The sequence below is a fragment of the Balaenoptera borealis genome (genome assembly GCF_965194805.1).
Source record: "Balaenoptera borealis genome assembly, chromosome: 9".
Taxonomy (NCBI): domain Eukaryota; kingdom Metazoa; phylum Chordata; class Mammalia; order Artiodactyla; family Balaenopteridae; genus Balaenoptera; species Balaenoptera borealis.
In genome coordinates, this window is record NC_138873.1 from 55,636,546 (window position 1) to 55,649,092 (window position 12,547).

Genomic DNA, 12,547 nt, shown 5'->3' on the forward strand with positions numbered 1-12,547 from the left:
GAGAATGAGGCAGAAAAAAGTATTTGAAGTAATAATGGCCAAAAAGTTCCCAAATTTAATGAAAGACAGAAATTTGTAGCTACAAGATACTAAATGAACACTAAGCAGAGTAAACACAAAATTCAGTAAACAGTTGTGCTTTGCTCAGCTTCATGGGGTTATTTATTTGTTTGCTTTCATTGAGAAAAGAGATGTTCATAGCTTTTTAATCCTATGTACACCATGTATTATAAAAATTGCTCATAGATTTTTGCTTGTTGAAGGCACCCTTCCCTGTTTTTTAGCACCGTTACATGTGTAAAAGCTCATTTTTATCATTTTTATATCTTGTTTGCAATGAGGATTTTGGAGGTAATTTAGAGGCTCGGGCTTATACTTCTACCTTGAGATAAAAGTCTTGTACAGATTTATTAACTAATAGAATCAATAAATACCCATAAAAAATAAGCATCAAGGAATAAAAATAGTAGCAAATCCATGTAACAATCTAAATCTGTAATTAGTACCCAGAATTTACGACATTTATTACACCAAGAATAGTAGGCAGCATGGCATTTTATAGAAATAAGTATAGTCTCAGTAGCAATTAAATAGATGCAAATTAAAACAATTTTAAGGTACAGTTATACTCCTATTAAGCTAGCAAAACAGAATAAAATGTAAATACTACATAGTGGCTTTTGGGGTTCATGCAATTTATATGCCTCTTATGATACTTAATATTTGGTATGCTCTTCTTTCTAGAGTTAAATTTCACAACAAAAAAACCAAATCAACAAAACTCTCTCCATACTTTGAAACTGCATTTTGCCTTTAGGAATATTCTTCCAGAAAAGTATTCCTCAAGAAGAAATTTTAAAGTAAATTAGAAATTAGGCAAAACATTTGTGGTCTCTGTACCACTATTAAAAAGTTAGAAACAAACTAAATGTCCAACAAAAATATCATTTCTACGCAAAGTATATAAGATTTACATAATGGAATACTGTCTAAATCTAAAATGTTAAATGAATACCCCATCTCAAAAGATGGAGATGTTTACAGGAAATGCTAATTACTGTGAGACACAAAGTATTATAGATTCAATGATATTAAGTCATTTATATATCTATATAAATGTTATAATGCTTGCATTATATTTTGAAGCCAATCAAATAGTCCATGAACATTCAAAAGGTCCATCAGTTTACATAATTTCCTAGTGTTAAGGCTTGATATGATTTTCTACTAATTTTAATATAGGAAATTTTTATGCAAAAACTTGAAACAGATTTTACTCAAATCATCTTACATATATTTTAAGCAAAATAACATGAATACGTAATTAATTACCAGTTGCCTTTTCGATTTTGTCATTCTAAAAAACATTTTCGGAAAAAAAACAATTGCATAAAATTTCATGGAAAGAGGCAGAAGTAGGGTATAAATCTTAAGAATTCATCACAGTGAGCTGCTGTGTACGGGAATCACTGTGGTGTTTTACAGACAATAGACCTTCTCTTGTAATTACCATCATTTTCCCCAGTTTCTGATTATTTGCAAAACAATAACCATTTGGGCAGTGGTTAATTGTTTCTCTTCAAACATTTGACACATTCTTCATTACTTTTAGTGGATGTGAGTCTTTTACTAAAGCACAATTATAATTAAGACTGATGAAATCATTAGGCTTGTTGTAAACATTCAGTTTATCCAAATAGAGTTTGGCAACATTTTAAAGGTCTTCTGTCAGGTTCATTCATTGTGTAATTATTTGTTGTTGATGTTGAATTCCAGCATGATTGTTGTCATTTGTCATTATGCTCTATTGGAATAAGTCAACTAACTTTATAATATTTCTGATTCATCTACATTTAAAATAACAGTGAATATCACTTTTTAAAAGTGTTAATTCATCTCTTCTGTTATTAATATAGTGGATGCCAAGAAGTGTTATTCTGTTCACTTGCTGGTTACATAAATTTACTATGGGCCAAGCCCCAGTGAGACAAAAATTAAAATAAAACATTATCCCTGACATCAAGGCTCTTATATTCTAGTGCACTGATAGTGTCACATAGACAAAGTGCCATGAAAAATCTAGAGAACGCTACCTAAACCCCGATCAGGCTAAGGGTTTCCTAGGTAAGTCTTGCCTCTCAAACTTTTTGTAGTATATGTTGTTAAAATACGTCAGGCATTTTTTACACAATTAAACTGTGTTTGGAAGATCCTTTTGCCCTTGGTCTGATATCTGTTCCTTGTGAATCTTTAAGGATTCCACAAGGGATATGGAAACTTGCAAGGAAATAGCCCTTCTTTCTTACACATATGTGGTCAGCAAACTGTGGCAGCTTTAACTTCAGAAGACTTTGCCTTAAAATATTTCCTTTCAGATAGGCCAACTGGTGGGTTTTATGTCTACCAGCCAGTTTCTGAGATTTAAATACTAAAAGGCTTTTGCTCTATTTAACTTGAAATTAAAAAAAAGAAAAGAAAAGAAGTCATAGTAAAAACAGGAACAAACATTCTGCTTCGCCAAAGCCTAGGATATTTGGTGAATTTGAGTGATTATGGGAGGTGGCATTTCTCAGCCAATGTTTGGATCTTTAAATCTCACAAAAAGGATTATAGCCTGGGGCGACATTCTTTAGTTTTAGTGAGTGATCAGTTTTAAAAATGAAATTAAAGGCATTAAAATAGTTTAAGGGATGATTCTTACAAAGTGCCCCTTGATTGAAATAATTTTGCTATTTTACAGTCGCTCAAGACTTTTTCAAAGTCCTTGTCTAGAGAAACCAAATTATTTTGTTACTAAATTCACAGGGGCAGCATAAAATAAGTGCTTTATATAACTTATTGGCAAATATTTCTTTTTAAACATAAAAGTAATGTTATCTAAAACTTACTGTGGATCAGGTAAGATGTTGGTGCTCAATTGTGGCTACATCTTAAGGTCACCTGGATAATTTTTGAAAAAATATTAATGCATATACACAACCATAGAGCAATTAATCCAAATTTGTATGAATAAGGCCCTGGAAAGTGTATTTTAAATTCCTCAAATGTTTTCAATGTGCAGTCAGGTATGGAAACCTCTTTGTGAGAGTTAGCTGCCCTAGTCTTGCAGATGGCCATACTAAATAAACCCTGGGTTTGTATACTGAATTGGGAGAAATATAGAGTCTGTGAGGTATAGAGCCATTTTATGAGAGAACTCCCATCAAAAGTATTAAAATGAAGTCCCGAAATCACATCATTAGCCACTGTACCATCTTGATCACTCCTCAAAGCGAGAAAATCAGTGGTTTTGGTTTTGATAAAGAACCAAGAAAAGTTTATTTTAACACAATCACATTAAGAAAATTAAGGGTCTTATTCAAATGTAAAAGCTGACCATAGTCTATATGTACCAGGCTCCTGAAAATAAACTCACTGAAGACTACACAATGCATGCTTTAACTATTTACAGTCATTTTATGGACAGCAAATTTCTTTTCAAATACTGGAGATTTACACTCAGTCTCTTTGAAGTAGAAATTCTATGGGGTGTGTGTGTGTGTGTGTGTGTGTGTGTGTAGGGAATGGCCCAATAAGAAACTATTTTATTAATATCTAATACTAAGTACAAAAATTTTAGAACTGTTTAGGTTGTTGGCAATTAGTAATAAAAATCTTTTAAATGTGGGTGATTCTTAGCAGTTGAATTATTTTGATATGGTCTTGAGCACGATTAATGCCCTACACTATTTTCCCCAGTATTTTAAATAGTCATAAGGGAAGATGAAAGCACAGGCCCCCTGGGGTATAAAAATGGTAGTAAAGTTTTCTTCCATTTTCTTGTTCTGTAAAGGATATGACTTATAAAAGTCCACATTGTGGTTTATAAAGAGCCTGGGCTTTGGAAGCAGACAGGTCTGTATTTTAATCATACCCCTATTTACTAGTTGTGTGATATATGACAAGGTTCCTATATTGTAATTTAACTTCAACAATTGTAGTTGCTTCTTTGTAACGCCATTATTATTCCTTTCTCCTTTCCCAAACCTTTAAATATCAGCAGACTTAAAAGTTTGTTAACTTTTTCCTCTCTATGTATATACATTCTTCCCATTATATTCACCTGATCTCCTGGTTCCAGAAGGCATCTCTAAACTGGAGATATCGTCATAGCCTGGTTATAGCTCCAGTGTCTTCACTGATTAGAGACCTGATTATATCCTAGACTCATCTACCAAAGTCTTTTCCAGGCATCTTAAAGTTCAACATATCCAATATTAAATTTGTTACTCTTCTCCCAAAAGATTGTTTCTCATGTCTTCCTGCCTCAATGAGCAGTATTTCTAATTTGATTGAAGTTAAATGTTTAAAAAAGAAAAATCTGCATATTCAACCTCATCCATATCTTCATCCGTCAGTTCATATCAGTCTTCCACCGAACATGTCTTTGATTATATCCACTTGTACTTCGTTCTTATTACTACTTTCTTAGTTTAGGTTAATCACCTAAATATTAGCTTAGATTAATTATTATAAAAGCCTTCTTAATGTTTTTGCTGCCTCTTGACTTGCAAATCTTCATAGATTTTTGCTCTTTCACCATAAATATCTTCTTAAACACAACTCTCTTCATTTAAGTTTTGTGATCAACACCTTACAATGACTCTCTCTGCAACTTCTTTTCATGACCTTTTGCTCTAGTAATCTAGTACTTCCTTTCATTTCTTACTATTTTCCCTTTACGTGATTCTAGCACATTAAACTCTCACCTCTAGCACTTTTCACATGCTTCTCCCTCTGCCCAAGTCTTCATATCTATCCCCCAAATTCATTTCTTCATATATTTATATATATATCTCCACATACACAATATATCCAGCTTACACTCATTCTTTATTCTTTACAACTGAACTTTCAGTTTAAATTCAGTGAAAATTAATGGAATACCTATTGCGGTTATCGTTCCTTGTATTAGTATTCTATTTAAATATGGGGGAGGTAGATTTTTTTTTTTGAAGTTTATATGTTTCTAGATAAAGAGGAGACAAAGCTGCAACTGGATCTATTTTATTGGGTTGGCCAAAAAGTTCCTTTGGGTTTTTCCATAGGATGTTATGGAAAAACCCAAACGAATTTTTTGACCAATCCAATAGATCAGAAGATCCTAGATTTCAAGCCTGATGCCATAACTGAATGAGATTTTCAGGGTCTTGAAATAAAGATGAATGTGGTTTGCTTGTGGGAGGATTGTAAGTAGTTGTGGTCAGAGGACAGAAGGCTAGGTTACAACAGTTTGCACCCCATCTCAACAAAAGGTAGAGTCACCCCTTAAATTTGGGTTGGCATTGTACTAATATGATTTGATCAACAGAGTGTGGTAGAAATGAAGTTATATGAGTTCTGTACCTGGGCCTGAAAAGCCCTTGGACCTTCCTCTTGCTGCTTCTTGGGGCCATAGGATGGCATGTGAACAAACAGGACAGCCTGCTGGAAGATTAGATAACATGAAGAATACAGATAAATCATTTACTCTGAGCAACGCCACCACCTCCACCACCACGGCTGTGCTAGGAGCTGACTGCAGACTGATGAATGGGGCCACTCAGGTCCAGTAGAAGAATCATCTAGTTTAGCCTGGCCAAGTTCAAAAGATGAGGTCAAATCACTCCTCAGTTCCAACCTTTGACAATGCTCTCCATCTTACTTAGAATAGGATCAAAGACTGATATGATCTGGTCCCCTGCTATCGTGCTGATTTATCTTTTTCTACTGATATTCTTGCCCCTTTACTGTTCACATTGGCTTCATTGATTACTCCTCAAACAGGCCAGACAAGCAAGCCTTTACTATAGCTATTACCTCTACCCCTAATTCAACACCCTCATCGGATAAAGGCTTTTGCTTTAATATCACCTTCTCATTGTGGACCACAGTGATAACTTTTACTTAAATCTGCAGCCTTTTCAGTGTCCCTCTCCTACTCTAATTTTTCTGTTTTCCTCCACAGCACTTACGACTTTCTAACAGAATATAAAATTTATATTTTTTTATTATTTATGTTTTTCCACCCACCAGAACATAAGTTCCACCAGGGCAGAGATCTTTGGCTCATGAAGGCATTTCATGCAACCAGGACAATATAAAGTGCTCAGTATATATTTGTGGAGAAAATTTATATAAAAGGGTACCATTATATATTTATATATATTTGTATTATTTTTAATTTAGTAGTCTAGAGATTTTGCTTTAAAATATTCTTTAAGCATTTTAATGAGCACAATGCTAATTTAACCATTCAGTGATTATTGGAGTTAATCTTTATACTATTAGATATAATGCATGAATGAAAATCTTTTAAATGAGTTTGTGTTTTAGAATAAATCCAATAAGGAAATGTGATGGATCAGAGGATATGAACATTTTAAAGTCACATTTTTTTCTAAATGCAAATACAATTAATGCTCAATACTAATCTCTTTTTAAAAAGTGTAAGTTAGATAGCAGATATGTGACCAAATGACAAGTGACTCTGTGACTCTGTTTTATAATTTCTCTACCAAATGATAAAACAAATATAATCCTGCATATATATGACATATATATATATATATATATATACACATATATGACATCAAAATATAGATAAACATCTTTGCATGAACTTGTGTATGTTATAGGGCAGAATTGTAATTAAATTCTGATATCTCCACCACAGTGTGGCAATTATGTCTATATGTAATTTAATATGTTCCATAAAATAAGGAGCTGGGTTACAGTTGGGATTCTGCATTTCAGTAATATTTTTATATAAAAATATATATTATATAAAAATTAGCCAGAGGTTAAAATTAATAATATTATTAAGTAAACTTTAAAAATATTAAATGATTATATAGTGACTATGTCTTTCTCTACAAATTGCATTGGTTACTTTTCTGTCTAGGAACAAATGATGGATTGAATAATGAATATTTTTCTTTAGCTTGTTAATCAAAATATTAAAATATATACCTCCTAGGAGATCTGAAAATCTAGAAAATGTAGTCATAACTGATCATCTCAGCTTTTTTTCTTAATTGCAAAACACAAGCTATTAAGGGATAAACATGAAAAAATATTCATGTGTATCCTACAGTAGAATAAACATGAAAAAAATTATTTTATTGTTCTTATCCATAGTTTTTGATGACGTACCTTTTTTAGAGATCTTCCTTTTTACAGAAATCAAACAACTTTGTTCATCTTGAGCCTTCTGGTAATTTTTGAGGCAATGCTGGAAGGTGTTTATGTAAAGGAGCTAATTTTCCCTGATTATTTGATTTCACATTGATTTCCTCCTTCAAAAGCTCCTTTTGTAACTTTTGCCTGAAACATAAAATTAGCAACTCATTACATGTTTTCTTGTTCAATGCTGGCTCCAGGCAAAATTGTTAGGTCCCAAAGGGTTGTCTGAGAGCCTCCTCATCTCTGCTTTCTATATACTTTTCCTCTTTGTAGGAAGCCTCTGCCTCAAGATTCTCTGAAAATCTTTTCAAAAAATGGTTCAGCATGAGTGTAAATTATTATAAAACAATTATTTTCCTTCTTCAATATTCACTATTTTAGCTTTTTTTCTGATTTGGGGGTGCAAGGTTCTGTTGTCTAGAACAAACAAACAAAACCCCACATTATTAAGTGGGAAGCATTCAGTGATCCTAATATCGTAAGATAGAGTTTACCTGTTACTCCTTCTCCATAAACCTGGATTTACAGATCAATGTTTTTTAGATAGGAGTTTCAGTGTGGTTTGCATAAGTCACCTATAAGTAAGTTCATAAAGAAAAAAAAAATAGCCTTTCTGCCTTTGTATGCCCTGTAGCACCTAGCACAATGTGGATATATGTCACGAGCCCAATATACACATACAGGTGTACAAAGAGGATATTGATGTATATTATTTTATTTCCGGGGATTAGGCTTATCTACAGGAGTCTATCTTCTGATTTGGGTAAATATAATTCTAGACCCCTGTCTATGTTTTTATGTTGATAAAAGTACAGGTTGATATTTGGACAAAATATTTTTATAGAATTGTCACAATGCATAGTAATTGAGTTTTTAAATAATATAAAGTATTAGTTTTATTTGTATTCAGTTTGAATAGGGAAAAGAATTTGAATTGAGAAAGATTGTTGAACTTCATATAATTTTCACCAAAAATACTGTTTTTAAAAGGATATTCTGCCATTCTTCCCATTGATTTATAAGGTCTAGACCTTTTCTCAAAGGTAGGAGAGTTCATGAATGCTTCAACCAACAGAGTATGCTATATTACTTCTGGGGTTAGGTCATAAAAGGCCATACAGCTTCCACCTGCTTTACTTGGGACTCTCACTCTGGGGAAAGTTGGCTGCTGTGTACAAAGTCCCTTTGCCCTAAGGCAGCATTCCAGTCAGCAGACCAGCTAAGCACAACCTTCTATCCATCGCTAGACATACGACCCCTCATGGATTGTTCAGACCAGCGCATCCACCAGCTGAGTACCAGGAGTGATCTCAGCCCCTGCCAGAGGGGCTGAGGAACAGAAGAATTGCACAGCTCAGCCCTGCCCAAATTTATGACCTACAAAATCTGTGCGATTAAATTAGAATGGCTGTGGTTTTAAGCCATTAAGTTTGTGGTAGTTTTTTTTCTTTTTTTAAAACATAGTAATATATGTTTATTACATATATGGAACAGCTTTCAAAAATAAAAAGCTCAATGAGTTTCAAAACGTTGTGTTGTGAAAACCTCTGTGCCAAACCAAGGAATATAATAGAAGCATATGCAAAGTGGAGACAGACAATAAGAAGTCCAAAACAAAAGATAAGCCAAGGACTCTGAGAAGACTATTTTAAAATATAAAACAAAATAATTTTTTGTTATAGATGATATGATAAAGATGCTAGATAACTGTAACAAGAATAAGAAGGGATATTATAATACTATATATTTATAAAGTAATTATAATCTGCCACCTTCCTGACCTTATTCCCCTTATCCTCTCAGCTTTTCTTAGGTATATTTATTCTTTCTTAGGAAAATATATAATAACAGTGGACTGTATTACTTTCTTCATAGGACAAAATTCTAATGTTTCTTTTCTGAATTGAATAATATACACACATATATACACACAATTTATGTACTAGTTAATAAAATGAATGTTAATTTTGTTTCTAAGTATTTTATTTAGAAGCTCTGAGTTTTATCCCCGATATCCATGGGAAAAGTGGAAAAATTGAAATCTTGTTAATTATGGTACAGCATGAAAAATGCAGTATCTTTTGAAAAAATATTTATCATATCACCTGCTTTAATAAATTTTTGTGAGGACTTTGAAGCTGTGAATTTAATTCATTCAGTTTGTGGGAAATGACCAGGAAAGGCCAGTCCTTATTGTCAAATCTATCAGTCAACTCATTCTATTAGGAATAAAAGTCTGACTTTGTTTTTCAATTCAAATTAGCATGTTAATGTGCCTCTCAGTCACACCCCCACCTCTAACTTCTGAACTTTAATATAAAAAGATGAGAGGCTCGGAGGCACCTCTGCCTTCACTCTTTCTTAGATGTTCTGTTTGTTTTTGTTTCAAATGACTCACCCTTAGATGTCGTTCATTCTTTGACAAGAAAGGGATGAAAAAGTTAAATTTTTCAAAATATTCCTCTGATAAGCACACAGATGTCTTCGCACCTTGAGGCAAATACATTAATCTAAGATTCAGAGGTGTTCTGGTAACTACATTCTTTTGTAGGAGTGAGAGAATGCAGCTTGTGAAAAGTAAGATGGAAAAGAGAGCTAGCCTGAGAGCTGTGTGAAATGTTGGCACATTCTCAAGTAGATCAGTTTTAAAAATGGAATATATTTGTAAAGTGATTTGCTTAAAACTCCCTCCCTTACATACTGCTTCTGTGAAAATCCAGATGTAAATCCAGGTTTCTAAATATCTTATTTAAAGAACACTGATTCAGACGACAAGAAACACTCGAGGTTTTACAGTGATTTAATATGGTACTTAATGACATGCAGTTAGTAACCTTTACTATTATTTTACTTATATCGATATTTATATTTATACTAGTAGTAGTATTTACTATTTGTACGTTACTCCAAAGTCCACTGAGTCAATTGTTATTTGTTATTAACTCCATCAGTGTGGGAATGAGTCTTGAATAATTTGGAAATGCTTATTATAAATTCCCAGACCATAGAGGATTAGCTATCATCAGTTGGCCTATAACACAAACTATTGATAACATCTTTCATGCTTTATCTACATTACTTAATTTGTTGCTACAAATTAATAAAAATGAAGGTTATATAATTTTATTCAAAATAAGTCCATGATTTTTTTGAAGTATATACTGTCAATTTCTTTGTAATACTTTTTTACTTCCTTAAGGTCACATGAGCAACCTCAACTTCATCATGCAGTAAGAGCGCAGTCATTTACTCATCATATTTCCACTGCTATTTTCTGTACTTGCTCATATGCATCTCATCATTTGGGCCACCCTCATTACCATTTTAGTCCAACATTTAGTTATGTGCCCTAAGACCCTGTCTGTTTTGTTCATCACTGTATCCCCCAGCAGTTAACCTAGTGTCTGATTTTTAGATGTTTTTTGAAAAATTTTTGATGAGTAAACCAATGAATTAACAGATTGACAGAAATTTGTCTTTCATGAATATTATTGAGCTTGCCATTTATTTTCCTGATTTATTTTTCCTTTGGAAGACAATAAATTGGCAGCTCTAAAAAAGTAAAATCACATTACCTTGATCCAGGAAGCAAAGTGTATGATGGCATATTGGCCAGGCTAAAGTTAAAGAATTTGCACCAATATCAAAGTCTCAGAACATTTAAAAAGAGTATTAATAACCATTATCTTAATAGTAATCATAAACTCCCTAATCAGCGCAATAGCTGTGGTACTTAATCTTGAAAAGTTCCAAACACTTATTTCACAAATTCATTGTTTTAAGGACCCCAGTCAAAATTATGCAGCTTTTTTCCTCAGTTTAATCATTCTTTTGATATATGTTATTTTATTTTTTAAGAAATATCTTTCAGTGTCTTTTGCTTTTGCATTATTTTTTGATACTTTTGGCACTAAATGAATCCATGTTTACTTTGAAAACTGTCACAGAAATTTCATACAATGAAGTATTAATACAGTTGAAATCTATTTGTCTTATTGAAGATTTAGTGTTCACTCTATTCTATCATTGTCCTTTGAATTCTATCATTATTGTCAAATGACAATATCGTTTATAAATCCTGTTAAACGTATTGCTTAATACATGCATGTTTTTCTCTCACATTTTTTAATGATTTCATTTAGAATTCTTTTCATCTAGCTTCTCATTTTTGAATGACTTTATTTCCTTTGAACAACAGACTTACGTTTATGAGCTTCTGACTGTTTTTATAACCTGCCTTATTAGAATAATCACTGGGAAACCTTTTAATTGGCTAATAATAAATATATTTCATTACTACTCTAATATTGCTCTCCTGTATTTAATGTAGTTGAAAAGACAATTCCCCATTCATTTGATATATCTTCTATAATTTAAAAAGTAATTGTCAGGATAAAATGTTGATTTATATCCAACTGTGCTTGCTTAAAAGACCACTAAACAAATTCTTCTTTGTAGTGTTCCCTGAATGCTCTTTGTCCAGCATCTTGACAGCTCCATCTCCATCTCTTTTGACATGGGATGATCCAGACTGACTTTCTAATAATGACCTAATAATTTATGACTAGCTGTCTCCACGTTAGAGGACTATAATTCTATTTCACAAGCACTTCTATATAGTTCAAGGAGACAACAATGCCAGGAGGTAAGAAGAAAAGAGCACCTTCTCTGATCCTACAATCATAAAAGATATCAACTTCATTGTAGTCTGAGGGGTTTTTTTTAATCAAAAAACTGAGATAAAATCTTGAAAGTAAAACATCTAATCTATTGCTAGGTTACTGAACTAATGGGTTTTGGTCAAACTTCCCTGTAAAACACCTTAGCAACTGTTTTCGGCACAGATATTTAAGTGTGCTTAAGTTTATTAAATTAATTTTTATGATAAATTGAGGGCACTTGAAGAAGCCACCTAAACTCCAGGACTTTTCTTGAACTAGAAGAGTCAGATGAAGTTGAGACAAAAAACTGCATTGTGCAGTGCAATTCTTTCATGCAAATCAGACCCTAAAGAGCAATATTAAAAGATGTCTCATTATAAGTAAATAAGAATGAAATAATAATTTCCTAATTTTTAAGATTAGATTCCATTGTTTGCTTTCCCAGTTATGTTTTCTAATTTTGGATAAATATTCTAAAGAACAACTAAAGAAAAGAAAATAGAATTTTTAGCATTTCCTGATTGCCGTGTGTGTGTGTGTGTGTGTGTGCACGCGTGCGCATGCGTGTGTGTGTGTATAGTCTGGATAACCTTAGAAGAACAGCTGTAATAGTCTACAGATATTATTTTCACAATTTTCCCCGGGCATGTTTAGTCTCATGTAAGATTACACTTATGTTGGAT